Source organism: Ursus americanus, chromosome 5 (assembly GCF_024610735.1).
Source record: "Ursus americanus isolate L20-20 chromosome 5, mUrsAme1.1.p, whole genome shotgun sequence".
NCBI classification, from domain to species: Eukaryota; Metazoa; Chordata; class Mammalia; order Carnivora; family Ursidae; genus Ursus; species Ursus americanus.
Genome location: NC_142131.1, coordinates 16,719,078 through 16,735,192, shown reverse-complemented (window position 1 = coordinate 16,735,192; position 16,115 = coordinate 16,719,078). Strand labels below are relative to the sequence as shown.

At 36.5% G+C, this 16,115-nt stretch overlaps 1 long non-coding RNA gene across 2 annotated transcripts in view; it reads right to left on the bottom strand.

The window, feature by feature from the left end:
* Positions 1 to 16,115, bottom strand: part of LOC123791475 (uncharacterized) — a 379,739-nt gene that overhangs the window by 151,617 nt on the left and 212,007 nt on the right. The window lies entirely within an intron of this gene.

Sequence of the window (16,115 nt, the reverse complement as noted above, 5' to 3'; positions counted from 1 at the left end):
AATAGACATTATCTTACATTCTTTTTTGTTCTTCTTTTACACATTCAACCATAGTTTTGGCACCTCAAAGTTGTTTAACTGAATATATTTGGCATGCACTCAATTTTGTGATTCATCACATAAATTTCATACATTTAAAATTTATTATGAAATTATTACTTAATGTAATTTTCACATTTAAGCCATATTTGAAAATCATATCTAACACCTACATCTAACAAATCTTGAGAGTGACAGGTTTTTGTGTATTTTTGATTTTTAAATTAAAATATTTTTATTTGTGATATGCTTGGGTGACTCAGTCGGTTAAGCATCAGACTCTTGATTTTGGCGCGGGTCATGATCTCAGGGTTGTGAGATCGACCCCTGAGTCAGGCTCTGTGCTCAGTGGGGAGTCTGCTTCTCTCTCTCTCTCTCTCTCTCTGCCCTTCCCCCTGCTCGCACTCTCTCTTTCTAAAATAAACAAATCTTTAAAAAATATATTTTTATTTGTTATCAGATACTAGTTGGGTTGTCATTTTCCTTTAGATGACCACTTTACTGAGTTTAATAGTGTCTCCCCCAAATTCATGTCTACTTAAAAACTCAGAATGTGACCTTATTTGGAAATCGAGTGTTTGCAGATGTTAATTAGTTACAATAAAGACACACTGTAGTAAGTTGGTCGGTAAATCCAATGACCAGTGTACTTATAAGAAGAGAGAAATTTGGACAGAGACAATGACATACAAGGATAACACAAAGTGACAAGAGAGACAGAGATGGGAGTGCTGCTTCCAGGAAATGCCAAGGATTGTCAGCTACCACCATAAGCCAGAAGAGACACGAACCAGATTCTTTCCTAGAGGCTTTAGAGGAAACAGGGTCCCTGTTGATCATCTGATTTCAGATATCTAGCCCGCAAAACTGTGAGAGAATAGATTTCTGCTTTTCAAGCTACCCAGCTTGTGACAATTCATTACGGCAGCGCTAGGAAACTGATACAATAATGAAATTCTTTTTTTACATTAAATTACTGTGAGATTGAGTCGCAGAAGAGGTTGTGATGACTCTGCTTACAAAAATCAGACAAACACATGTTTAAGAAATAGCTATTTAGAGGTATGATTTTATATAGAAGTGGATCATCAACTCCCTCAATTTTATCCTTTCCCTTGCCCTAAAACTGTAAAAAAAAAAAAAAAAAAAAAGAAAGAAAGAAAGAAAAGAAAAATGTTTTTTAATCAGAAGATGGTTTATAATACCTATATAATTGAAACGGGATAACTGGGTAGAGTATCTCAATCCAAGGATATCCTATCTGCTTATCTCTCTTCAATTCCCACACCCCCACCCCAAGGAAATGGGTAAAGTCCACAAGGGTCATGAACCAGACAGGACTCAATCCCAGGTCTGAGCCACCACTAATATCACCAGAGGTTCTTTACCACTATCTGTGAAAATGGGCTCAACTTCACTCTAGTGAACTTACATTGGAAATATTTCAAAATAAATAACTTAAAATGGACTAATTTTTCAAAGGAAGAAAGGACCTTGGAAAACATCTGTTTCATTCCTCTCATTTTAAAGACAAGAAAACTAGGATCAAAAGAGCTCAAGTGGCTTCCCTTGGTTACACAGATAATTCATGATAGAATCAGCTGGAATCCACACCTCCAAACTCTTCTCACCCCAATTGTCCTTCCACTGCAGCTCCCACCTGGTATCTGGCTTTAATCAGATGCTCACACACAAACCCTCACCATTTCTCACATTACAAGAAGTAGTCAAATGCGCTTTCTTTGGTTTTGCTTTTGTGAAACCTCTATATTTAGAGTCCTTGCATAATATTTTTAATATGGCAAAATGTACTTACAGCTAAATAATGTGCTCAACAGAACTCCTTTTTCTCACGAGAATTAGTGTTTGTGGCAGATGCTAGATTGACAGACTTGAAGACTTGTTTTCAAATTACTACCGGAATATTTAAATCATAAAAAAAAAAAGTAGAGCAAATAACTGTATTTATGTTTACCAGCCTGGAATGATTTTTCAATATGTCAATGGATTGCAAGTAAGTTCCACAACAGAGATTGAAGATGGTTACAAATTTTATCTATATCCAACAGAGATGTTGTAGTAAAACACATGCACATAGAAATGTGATAAACACACACACACACCACACACACACACACAGAAACACACACACATGTATATAAATGACAAAAGCAAAACTGGCTTGAGAAACAGAAATGTTCATTGAGAAATCTACCATAAATTTGAAGTTGTAATCAATGGCCAAGTTCTGGTCATGCCTGTTGCCAAAAAGAAAAGTAATGGCTAAGCGAATACAATTAATCACTGTATTTACATAACTATCATTTTCCTATGTAAAGAGCTACCCTGGTGAGTGCTGTAACACTTGTCAATTAGTTCTAATTAGTGTTTCTGCCTTTAAATGCTTGACTCCACTTTCAATGACAATTGTTTGCTTGCCTATCTTAACAAATACGGTGCTAGATAGGCTGCCATGAGGTCTGCTACATTTTAAGCAACAACTATCCAGCCTCAACACCCCTAGTCAGGTAGGCTGTGTAGGTACAGCAATTTCTTGGACTTGTTGTGGGCATCCAAGGAGGACCCGATCATTGGGTGCCCTCATGAAGACAAATTAAACTCCTTCCTCAACCTCCTGAAACAACTAAAAACTTCATTGTAATAATTTTGCAACAACTTGGCCTTTAACTTGGTCCTGGCTTAGGATATCTATAAACAGCTCTGAGAGCAGAGGTGTAAGAGATGACTGAATGAAAAGACATCTGTTGGCAAATGACTTGAATACACGATATGGAATAAAAATTTTCCCTCATGAGTATATTTGAAACACGTGATGAATATCTAGAGATGTGAATAACCAGAGATGTGTATTTTATACATTTTTCTATATTTGCCATACCATCAGAATTCTCATTTTCTTAGAGATGGCAACATGCACAAATCTTTAAAATTTGTTTTGAAAGTATGAATGTTTAGGCATTTTCTCTTATGAGATTTCTTTAAAAAGACGGGGGCGCCTGGGTGACTCAGTTGGCTCAGCGTCTACCTTCAGCTCAGGTCATGATCTTGCGGTCCTGGGATAGAGCCCCATGCCGGGCTCCCCCACTCAGCAGAGAGTCTGCTTCTTCTTCTCCCTCTGCTCCTGCCCTCTGCTTGTGCTTTCTCTCTCTCTCTCTCTCAAATAAATAAAATCTTTAAAAAAAAAAGTCAAATTATCCAGAAAACAAACTTTGTCCCTAAGTAAAGGTAATTTCCTTCGGACTTGTTCTGACTCTCCCATAGAAATTCACCTGTGCTTACAGCCTCTGCTCTTTTAGTCTTGTGGAAGCTAAAGGGACAGTGTGGCAAATAGATGGAGGTGAACGATGTTCCATTCATTCTTTTGAGGATCTTGGAATGGAGGTTTGTCTGCCCTGTAAGTAGGCATGGCCTTCTGAGAGACTACTGATAGTGCCTGTTGCATGGCCCACAACAAGGCCTGAACAGATATTTGCCAAGAGAGACAGTAAGACCAAGTTTCTGGTGATTCCAAAAGATTAGCAAATATGCCCCCATGGAGAAGGGAAAGAGAAACCCATCAATTTTCTATATCAGAATGGCAGTTGTATTTTCTATCTGAAATTAATCACTGTAAACCAAAAAATACCATAGGAAGTTAAGATGATTCAGAATCTTTCTTTCAATGTGCTGTCATGGTAGAAACATTTCTAGGTTCAAATATGAAAGTTAGGAAATCAGGAACTCAAGAGAACTGGTTCTCAAAAGTTATAGGAATGTGATCTCAAGTGGAAATGCCTCATGAGAAGATAACAGGCAGAAAGTTTTCTGTTATCTATTTAGAAAACTTCTTTCCCTAATTCCTACCTATAGCAGTCTGACACTCTTACATCTGAAATGAGAACTTGAGTAGAGAGTAACAATTCCAATATCTTAAAGTGTAATGTCATATTTGCACTGATCAGCAAACGGAATCGCTAAAGGACCAAGGTCTCAAAAAATGCATTCTATGGAAAAGCTGATTGATTTCATATATATCAAAATATTCCCGAATCTAGCTATGTAATATGTTCTCCTGCTTTTTAAAAAAATACAAGCATCCAAGAAATTTCCTTAAGATTTTTTAATTTTTAAAATATAATTTATCTGTCAAATAATAATAATTATTAGCTAATGGTCAAAGAATCACTGATGAAAGTACAACAATCTTTATTCACATATATAACCCAGAAATCTTAAACATCTATTTGAGGAAAAAACCAAAACAAAACAAAACAAAAAACCCCAAAAACATCTATTGGAGGAAATAATAGGTAGAATTAAGTGAGTATGGGACTACTTTGCAGAAGGTATTGAGGGGGGCGGGTTTAAACTTTCAGCAAACTTAATTATTCTTTTTATCTGTACAGAAGATAAGTGGTCACATATGATAGCTTTGAGATAATAGCTTTGCTTTCTTTGATGAAGAATTACACCAAATTATGTTTTACGTTATAAAGTACTGTAATAAAATTGTTAAAATGGTATTGTAAACTGATTCACTTTTTTGGAGGAAAATTTACAATTTCTATTAAATACATTTAATAACTATATTTATAAAATGCTCATCATATGCTAGGTACTGTCCTAAGCACTTACAGTCGTTCTTAGACAATTCTATAAGATAGGTACTACTGTATTTCATGGAATCTAAAAAGCCATTGAGTATAACAGGTACCTTTATATTATACAAGAGAAAGAAAAAAAACAATGAATTATACTATGTACAATATTTTATGCCACTTATAACTTTTATTTTTAGTTACTCAAAGAGCTCTTCTACAGTCACACCTGAACTTTTACTGTATATCACTCCCATGGATATATAACACTGAATATATAAATTAAATCAATTGGTTAAGATTCTTCACAGTGTGGGGTCCAATTCTTCCTAAACACTTTTTTTTGCTCAGAGGTAACAATGTCTGTGTTTTTCTGCCAACTGTTATCCACTAGTCCATCAAGATTGTTGGTGATGTGATATTTCTTTAAAGAATTCTCTACTAATGTTTCTACGGTTTTCTACCAGGCTTTAGACATCCATTTGGCAACTTTTGTTATTGGCACTCTTTTTATTAAATGAAGGTGTCAACAGAAGGTTTTCAGACACAACCAGGACTCATTCCTCCCTTCAAGGGCCTTAAATGGCCTGTTGAAGGGTTACAAGCATCCAGTCATGGAACCAGTACTAAAAACCTGGGTGCACATATATCAACAATGACGTCTATGTCATGCTGTTATCCAGCTGACAAGGATTGTTAAAACGGCATTAACAGGGAGATGGACTCTGACCTCAGAAATGTTAAATTACTAGAATAAATGAAATACTAGGAGACAGAAATGATGAGAGATAGCTTTGTATAGTGCTCTGTAGCAGACCGTGTGAGTGCTACACAAAAGAGTCCTCACACAAGAGGCAGGTATGCAACTTCGATCTACTTACTAGCTCCCTGACTTTGCATAGGCTATTTAATCTTTTTACTAATGAGTTCTCTCAACCATAAACTAAATATAACAATAGTAAACTTGCCTTGCAAGGCTATTTTGAAAATTAAAAGCAATAGTAAATGATACACTTCTGGGTACTTATTCAGGAGAAACACTCATAAATTATAATTATATATAAATCTAAAGATAAAGATATACATATGAATGACTACTGTTTTTAATGTTGAAAAATCAGAAACTCCTCAATTTGTATCAACTTATAGTCATATAAATTACAGTATATCAAGAATACTACAGCAGCCCCCCCTTATCTGTGGTTTCACCTTCTATGGTTTCAGTTACCCATGGTCAACTGTGGTCCAGCATCTGATGATCCTCCTTTTGGAAGTATTGTCAGAAGGGCAATAGTAGCCCAGTGCTGTGTCAAAATGCCTATATCTTGTACCTCACTTAGTCTCACAAAGTCGGCATTTTATCAGCTCACATCATCATGAGAACAAGGGCAGATGTAGTGCACTGAGATATTTCAAGTGAGAGGGAAGGAGAAAGACCACATTCCCATAATGTTTATGACAGTATATTATTATTATTGTTCTATCATATTATTAGTTATTATTTTTAACCTCCTCCTGTGCTTAATGTATAAAATATACTTTATCATAGATATGTTCATCTGGGGAAAAAAACATACTATATACAGCGTTCAGAACTCTCTGTGGGGAGCGCCTGGGTGGCTCAGTCAGTTGAGCGTCTGCCTTCGGCTCAGGTCATGATCTCAGGGTCCTGGGATCGAGTCCCGCATCGGGTTCTTTGCTCAGCGGAGAGCCTGCGTCTCCCTCTGCCTGCCACTCTGCCTGCTTGTGCTCTTTCTCATTCTCTCTCTCTCTGTGTCAAATAAATAAATAAATAAAATCTTTAAAAAATTTTAAAAAAAAGAACTCTCTGTGGTTTCAGGCATCTGCTGGAGTTGTGGAAAAGAAGAGATTAATGTAAATACAATTAAAAATAGTGTGATAGGTTTTCACGTGCTGACATGAAACAATAACCATGATATATGAAATGAACAAGCAAGTTTTTAGAGTACAATGGCTCCATACTTAAAATAAACAAGCAAATGGGACATCATCTACATGCATGTATATGTTCATATGAACACATATATGTGTTTGCATATTGTTTTTAAAATGCATAAGAGCTTGTTACCCAAATATAAACAGTGGTTGTTCCTGAGAGATATGATTATCTATGCTTTATCCATTTCTCTATTTCTTGAAATTTTATACTGAGTTATAAAACATTAAATCAGAAAAAATTAAAATTACTGTGGGACTATATAGTTATATGTTATATACTTATTTAACATACATATTTAGATATATATTAAAAGAGAAAACTATGTACACCAATAAGAGGTTAGGAAAATAAAAGAAATGTCACTGGATCCAAGCAATGATTTTCCTGAACACTTCATCAAAAATAAAATTACCTACGTCAATTTTTTTTCTGTCAATCAATATTCACTATAAGTATGTCAGTGTATTCTTTCAACATCTCTTGACATTCCCTACTTATTCTTCACATCCGTTTCCCTACTTTAGATCTAAATGGGGAGTTCTCTAGCTAGCTAGCTGTAGCAGACACCCTCACCACTCCTAATAGAAGCAGTCCTAATGGAAAACGTAGCCCATTTCTGAGTTCATTCTCTGAAATGTGAATCCAACAGCTACCTGTGATCCCTTGCACAAGTGAGGTTTAGGAAACTGGTCCTCTCTGTCTGGAGTCTGCTTTACCCGTATCCCAATCAAGTAGGAGACAGAGCCTTATATAAGGGTATTTGATAGACAAATGCTCTCTTCAGAGCAAGCATGGAACCTTATCATTAAAAACACATTTTCAATTTGTGTATGATTTTCAAGTACTTTACTTCCAGGTAAGCAAAATTCATTGCACAGAAGAAACAAAAGTAATAGAAGCCAATACGTAAACAGAGATGAGGTGACACGCTATGCTTAGAAAATATTTATAAATAAATGAGAATATATGCTGGCTCATATTAATTCATGAAATACTTTGTGTCCTGCCACCAGAGAAAAGGCATAAAGCAAGAAGCTTACAATGACCTTTGATCAGCAGCATTTCTGTATCTCCATTTCGTTAAGGCACCTTGGCTATCAACTAAAGGGTTTTGTCTCAGGAAGCCATGCATATTCCTCTTTATTCCTCTTTAATTGATTCTTTTGTGCAGGTGCTAAAAGGTAAGCTTAACACAAACATCTTGACATCTTTATTATTAGCATAAAAGTGTAAATTGGTACAAGGCTTTGGAGAGGGAACTAAGAAAAACACTCCTATGCAGATTTCTGAATTAACATCCAAATAATACTCCTAAGAACTAAGAATACTGAATTCTTAATATGGGTCTGGAACTTTACTAACTGGTATACAAGGATTATCCAGTGAGGTGCTGACAAACCTGCTCTCCAGGAAGGAAAAGGAAAACTAATTTATAGCATTTGCCAATTTCCATGGTATAAATATTGCACCCGTGGCTGATTTTAAACTACCAACATTTTAATACCCAGCTCTCAAAATTCCTGAATAATTAATCATCGGCCAGCTCCAGCGCATCATTACATTCTATCCTCAAAACAAAACTTTAGATTAGAAATTATGACCCCCGTCTTACAGATGTTTAAACTGAGACAGAAATTAGTGACGTAATTCTCCCAAGTTCTCACTGTTAGTGAGGGGCTAGGGGTTGTCTTTCTTTGCTTTATGCTTTTGCATATGTATTCTAATTCTAATCCATTTCAGAGAAAAATGCAAATTAGCAACCAAAGAATAAAAACTAAATCAGAAAGAAGAAAACCCACAGCCAAACTTTCCTCTGGTGTGCTATTTGCCTAGAAAAACCTGCCACGGTAATGGAATCCAATGGGGTGTATAACTTGGCAGTTAAAAAAAAAAAAAAAAACTCTAGCCTGAAAACAGAACTGACAAAGCTTTCCTACAGGCTCGACATCTTTTTCTTAAGATTTTTTTTTTCAAGACTGTGTTTAGTAGCTACAAAATAAGAGTTAATCAAGGGCCTAAACTTGCCAAATCCATAATGTGGTGATATTTAGTTGGGAAAAAGTGAATACCTTCTCCCATAATTAGCATTCATCATTTTAGTAACAACTATCATTTTGTAATATTAAAATATTTCTGTAAAAGAGTAAAAAGAATAACTCTTAAGAAGATGTAGCAAAATAGGCCAGAGAAAAAGAGATTCAGAAAGAATGGCATGGATGATTTTTCCATATTAATTACAAGCAGTATCCTTTCAAGGAACTCATGGAAATGAAGCTGTTTCCCAAAAGATCTAAAGTAGTAGAAAGAAAAACAAAAACAAAAACAAAAACTGAGCATGTAAATCACTGGGCACTGAAACCTGAGTTTGAATCCGAGTATTTATACCTATGATCTGTATATCCATGATTAAGGTGTTTGATATTTTTCTGAGCAAAAAAATAAAATAATTCTTGTCCAGATTCAAGTGATACAATGATAACAATAGCTAATTTTTTTGATCAATTTGAATGTGCCAGGTCCTGTGCCAAGTGATTCACATGGACCATTTCATATAATCCTCTCAACTCAATGAAGGAGTTCCTACCTCATTTTACCGATGAGAAGCTGCCTTGCTTAGAATGTAACTATTAACTGCGAGAAGAGGGCCTTGGAGCCAGGGTTTCTAACCAACAAACCTTCTTATTCATCATGCTACATTTTGTATGTGTATCATGAAAGGGGATGAGCACCTCGAAAACTGAAATGGTGTCATCTCCTCCAAAAAGTTGTGATTTAGTGAGATCTGGAACTGTGTCATGTTCCTCTCTCTCGAAGTATGGCAACATACCAAATATGTGAATGAATACAGGAATGAATGATTGTGCTGCTGAAAATGCCTGAGCATCACCAATACTATGTGTCCACTATCATAACCCAGAATCTCAAATATGTGCAAGCTTTGTTAAATATTTTGAGAAAACCTTCAAAAGGCTTGGTTTCCAGCCGTGATTGATAAGGTAATTGATAAGATTTACCACCCAATTTTAAATATGCCAATGTATTTGTAAAAGATTTATTAGAAGCTATTTTGCTGCTGAGTGGTCATTGAAAGACCTTTGCTTTGAATGCTTTAGAAAACATTTCTTTATCATATCATCCTTTTCCAAATTTTGAAAATGTAACAATTTGTCTTATTTCTGCCTCTGATGTTACCTACATATATATATTTACCTTGACAAGGACTCACAATGGGGTATTTAATAAAAATAAAGTGTTGTTTAGAGATTTCCAAATTAATTTTTTATGGTCCAAAATAGCACACCTTAGTGGAATTTTGCTTAGCTTCATTTCCTTGTTTGATTTTTTTCAGTTTTTTAAGTTGACATTGATTATTTTGAGCTAATAAGACCAACATTGCTAGGATAATCTCTGTTTAGAACAGTTAATATTTCTGCTACACCCCACATATATGAAACCTTATGCTCCAAATCACAAGGGAATGAGTACAATTCATTATCTTATAAAAACAAAAACAAAAGATAACAAACAACACATGTCCTACTCTAATGGATGAGAATGACAAGCTTCTTTTTTACAGGGCAAAAAATACAATCTCCCTCATTATAAACTGTTCTAAGCTTTTAAAATATCTTTTTTTTTTTTTGGTAACTTTTTAGAGTATTTTGTGAAGACTTCTTTTCCTCCTACATAGTTACTCTCCAATATGTTTTCTGGTTTATCCATTTCTTTACTCTTCATATTTGACCCTTCCATGTACATTCTCTTTTTCTTTCTATTCATTTTATTAGACTTTGGGCAGGGAGAGTCACTCACTTCAGACACAGAACTACCAGTTAGGTCAAACTGAGTCTTTCAAGAGAGTTTCTGAAGAGGATTTAAAGGAATATTTCTTTTCCCCTCAACAATTAGTAAGCATAATTTATTCACTAGAAGGGGACAAACTAGGGTAATCCATAGAGATTCTTATGTTCTGTAGGACCGGCAATACATACCACCACCCCCCCTTCTTCAATCTGTAATCCAGTAAGTATGTTCACCCACTACATTAACACAAGAGGTTAACAGGAGTCTCTCAAACTTCTTAATGATGGACTGTGACCCTGAGATTTGTTCCACATCTTTCTTGATACACTAGACCATAAGCACTCTCATCGTAAAACTCCTCCACAGTTGGCACACCTAGCAGGTTGGCTTTGACTCAACAGATCATGAGTTTCTACTACAGTCCAATATATCCATAATCTGGGTACTCCTAGACAAAGAATTTCATGTTTAGCCAGTTCCAACCCAAGAATAACATAATTATAATTTCAATTTTTTTTAACTCAAGTTCACTAGATTAAGATTTCTGAACTTTGGTTTCCCCTAGGAGTCACTCCTCAAAGATTTGAAACAGCTTAGAAAAGACAAAGATTGGAGGTGTTGGGGAGGGAGTAATTCCAGCCAACATGATGTCTTTGTGGAGTCATCTGATTCCGTCAGCACAGTAAATAAGGAGTGGAATGGAGACCAATTGGGGTATTTTATCAACCCCTTAGAGCTTAGCCTACTGGGGGTAACTGTTCTGGGAAGGAATTCAAAGGAAGCTGAAAAGACTGCAATGAGATTTCAGTCCTTCCTACTCTGCCGGTTAAAATGACCATCCCACAGGCTAAGCATTGTGGGGACTCCCGAGAAAAGAAATATCTCTTCTACTCTAAAGGTCTCTGGATTTGAATATGGCCAAAACCCCAGGCATTAAAACTGCAATCTGATGAGAGAATTGCAAAAGAATGATTCCCATTTTAGCAGCTTTGTAAAAGAGCATAAAATGTTGTTGTAAGAAAACATCCTGGCTGGCTGGCTGGCTGGCTGATTCCTTTCCAGACTCTCCTTGTAAGATACTGTTCACCAGACTAGAAAGGATATAAAACTGTGAAACGAGCTTACCAAAGTGAACCAAGAAGTGACCCACCAAAGGACCCAGCAGAATATCATGCTGGAAATCAGTTCTCTCAGAAAAGAACATACAAGAGTAGACTTCGTTTGAACATCTCTGATTAGAACTGTAGTGTTAGTGGAACCACTAACGGCACATGAGACATTGGTATGAGAGAGCGGTGGCATATGAATGACAGGGGTTTGCTTGCTCCAATCAATCAATGCACTGAGGCATCAAAAAACACTTATGTGCTTTGTATGTGCAACACTGACAGGACACACTTTTCAAATTGCTACATGCAAGCAAAGCAACTAGGTATCATGTACACTATAAAATGGTGTTAGTGAGTAAATGAACAAGAATATAGCTAATGACGTTTTAGAGTGGGGAGAGATCACTTCCATCAAAAATCTTTAGAGAAGGACTCATGACTGAAGTAGAATCTGAGCTGGTCTCAACAGGTAGATAGACAGAAAGAATGAGGAAATGCCTTAAGCATGGCCCAAATGTGGTAATGGAACACGTAAAATTGGAAAAGCAGGAACACATAAAGCATACTTACAGTGTGTGTGAGCACGGTGAGCATGTATACAATAACATATGCCTACAGACACGCATCTACATACACACATATGTTGAGATATCTACATATAAATAGACAACACATAGAGAGACAGGTCTACCTATCGATCCCTGCCTTCTCTTCTTGTTCCTGTTATATTTCCCTCCTTGTGGCTGCAGCACCACTTACTAGATTTGTGACCTTGGGTTGGTTACTTAACCTCTCCCAGACTCAGTTCTCTTAAAAACAACAGGGAAATAATCATCATCCTTAACTTAGTCGGTTGTTGTATAAAGGAAAATGAATGCTAATAGGCTTGAAACAGAGACTAGATCATCTTAAGCACTCAAAACATGTTTGCTGATATTACTATTTTTATTGCCATCTCTGTCAGGCCATATTCATTTTCTTATGGTCCTTTCACCAGAATTTGAGCTCTTTGAGGGCAGAGAGTGCTTTAATCCATTTTTGACTCTCAACATCTAGTACATTCCCAGTATAGTAGGGGTTCATAACGGTCTCTTGAATGTTGAATCGGTTCCTCACTCTCTGCACCTACATCCACATTTATGTGTCTTAGAGAGTCCAAGTTCACATGCTCACGTTCCCAGGCCTTCTCTTTCTAGACTGCTCTAGGTTCTCCTTCCTTTCCTGATGCTATGGGCATTGCTTCTCTAGGGTTGTACTTAGCCTAATGGTTGTTATCCTCCATGCTGTTAGTTTCACCTATGGAATTTCAGAGCAGGTAGAGGTAGTAATCTGCCATGAGTAATCCATGATTCTGGCTTCTGACCTCCCAATGCCATATATCCAGCTAGTGAACTCAAATGTGAACCCTAGAAGAACATGTATTTTTAAAAAATACCTAGCTAACATGCCCTGTGAGTTCCACTCCCAGGAACTTATATACCTACATTAAAACAATTTGTTTTCTATAGGTGTAAAGTGCCATTATGCCAGCTTACAACCTGGAAAAAAAAAATCTATTGACATCCACACACTCTAGAGGGTTAAGGCTAAGTTAAAAGATTATTCCCTTCCCCAGCTACTTAGATTACCAAAAAAGATAGCCATATAAGATTACTTCGCCTTTTCTGACTTTAAAAAGTTGCCTGCTTGCTACCTTTTTTTATCTGAAGCCTGTAGGCAGATTCTAATTTGGCCCTGCAAAAAAATCTGTTTGGCCCTGGGCTGAGGGAAGATGTTAATTTTCATGACTGTTTTAGAACACATCAAAATTCAGTATGCATTTTTTCAGGATTTCAAAGCAATATGCTTAAAACATGCAATTTAGAACTAGAACATATAGAGCATTTAAAAATATTCAGGTTTTACCAAGAATCCATCCGGTCTATTATTGCAATAAGTAGGATACAAAGATATCTTTATCTGGTTGTGAATGAAACTCCATCTACTTAGAAAAAAGTTCGAAATAAAATTTTAGCTCTTTTAATTCTACAGAGGTTTTCTAGCTTTGACAGTAGAAATTTGCTGTAGTTGAAAAGAAAGAGATTATAAAATTGAATATGCATTAAGCATTTCTCAAAAATAATTGTAAAAGAAAACAGTTTCTAGTCTTTAATATTTATCCTTAATATAGCTTAAGGAACACTCTCAGCTTAGTCAACAAATGTAACAAAAAATGAGTAAGAACATGACTCATTCCACCATGAAGGTCTGTTAAGACAGGCACGTTGAACATTTCCATGGACTTCATCCACAGGATTTGTGTTCTCTTAGGTCAAACAGTGGGTGAGAACTTTTTTAAAAAGCCCAAAAGAAATGAATTGGTAAATCTCCACTTCATACATGGCAGAATGCACTTCTAATCAGTCTTAACAAATTTGTTCCTTTTGGGTTTGCATTGCTCTGTCCTTCAGGAATGCCAGAAGTTGGAGGCTGAATGGAAACGTTACAGATGTTAAGTCTTTTTTAGCCCAACCAAATGAATGTTGTTGAAAGGCATTCAGTTACTTTCTGTTCCTCCCACCCAAAGTCCGCATATTTCTAGTACCAAAATGAGATCAAGAATGAAATATTGAGGGGCGCCTGAGTGGCTCAGTCAGTTAAGCGTCTATCTTCAGCTCAGGTCATGATCCCAGAGTCCTGGCATGGAATCCCGGGATCGAGCCCCATACGGGGCTCCCTGCTCAGCAGGGAGTCTTCTTCTCCCTCTGCCTCTCACCCTGCTCGTGCTCTCTCACACGCGCTCAATCTCTCTCAAATAAATAAATAATCTTTAAAAAAAAAAAAAGAAGAAGAAAATATTGAACAGCCTCATACTCATGTAAAGACTTCAGAGGTTTCAGTTGAAAAAATCAAAAAGCAAGAGAGAAATGCTTTGTTATATCTCTTAGGGCCACTTTCTTAGGTGAAGATGAGCTGCTGCGGGTTTTGGCCCCACTCAAAGGTAAGGGACATGAAATCCACCTTGACATCCCTTCTGTAATAAAGCAACAACTTAGCAGCCTTTCAGAGGCAACTCGTTTTCTATCCTATATTTTTGGCACAAAATTCAGCCACTGCTGAAGCACATTGTTGCTTCCTAGAAACAGATGCTCTATGATCACAAAGGTTAACATTACTTGAGAGTCTATTGTGTGCCAGCCTCTGTGCTAAGAGCTTCACACTTATCATCTCATTCAGCGTTACAAGGACTTATAAAATGAATACACTGAAACCTCCATTTTGAGAAGGATGCTGAGTCTCGGAGAGGTAAGCAATCCAGCGGATCACAGGTAGGCACCAGCACAGCTGACACGTGAACACTGGCCATCCAACCCCAGGGCCCTCGCGAACTACTCTGCTACTTTCGGTGAGCATGTAAGCAATCTAGATTATGCGCTAAGTACCATAGCAGTTAATACTATAACACGTGCGAATATCATTTCAAAATAAAAAAAAAATAACGAGACAAATGGCAAGAAATCCTGCTTGCATGTTCTTAAGATGCAGTTCTATCAGATTCTATTTCAGTCAATTCCAACAAAGCTCAGCTGAATTGTTTCACTGAACTTTTTACTATAACATTTTTACAAACCACAGTTTCTGATCAATGATGCTTTGGCTGTGGAACTGAGCACATGGTAATACTTATCCCGCTATACTTTGAAATCCAGCCCTCTATTTACCAAGCATAAAGGCAAATGCCGGTTAAACTACTCTTAGTTCCATCTTTCTGATGTTCAAGCGTAGGAACAATTATCTCCATCAATATTTAATGGCCTAATCCTAAACAGACAGTGCCACAGTGCAGGCAATCGTCCTGTTAACATGCTGTTAATTTTCAGACATAGAGGCAGAAATAGACTGTACAGTTACTGAAAACGCACAGCAGTACACCTCCCTAAGGTAAAATTCTCTTCACGTTCTCTGGTCTACCTTCATTGATAATAAGGGAATTAGAAACATTTCAGAGTTGTGTTCAGTGGGTTAAGCTTGTTCACTCTTTAAAATTCATGGAGAGAAGGAAGCTTTCCTGGTTTTCCAGGTTTTTTTTTTAATAACAAGGTTTGCAACTCCCCTACTTAACCCTAACATATCTCATGATCCCACCTACCTGCCATTTTATTTTTGTTTGGTTTAGGTTTTTTGTTTTTGTTTTTTGGGGTGTGTGTGTGTGTGTGTGTGTGTGTGTGTTTTAACGCTTCAAATAACTATTACTATGTAACAAGAGTCATTACCTAGATAACTGAAATCCAGAAATCCAGACCACCGGACTTTAATTAGAAATCTTTCTATGAAATATGGGATAAGAATGCCAATATAACACAGGTCATAAGAAATTTTAATGCAAATAATTTTCACAATTTCAATGTGGATAGGGAACATCAGTCCCCTAAATAATTTCATTGAGAAGATCACAGTGTTGACTGTATGATTAGTTCTCTTTCTCTTCCTATTTTTATAAAAAGATTGAAGACTAGGGTAGAAGGATGTAGGAGGCAAACTGCCATGTAAAACCATTCTTGGAAAAAAATAATTTACAGGAAATGGGGGCAGAGAAATCATGTAAAGATTCAAAGAGCAAGAGTA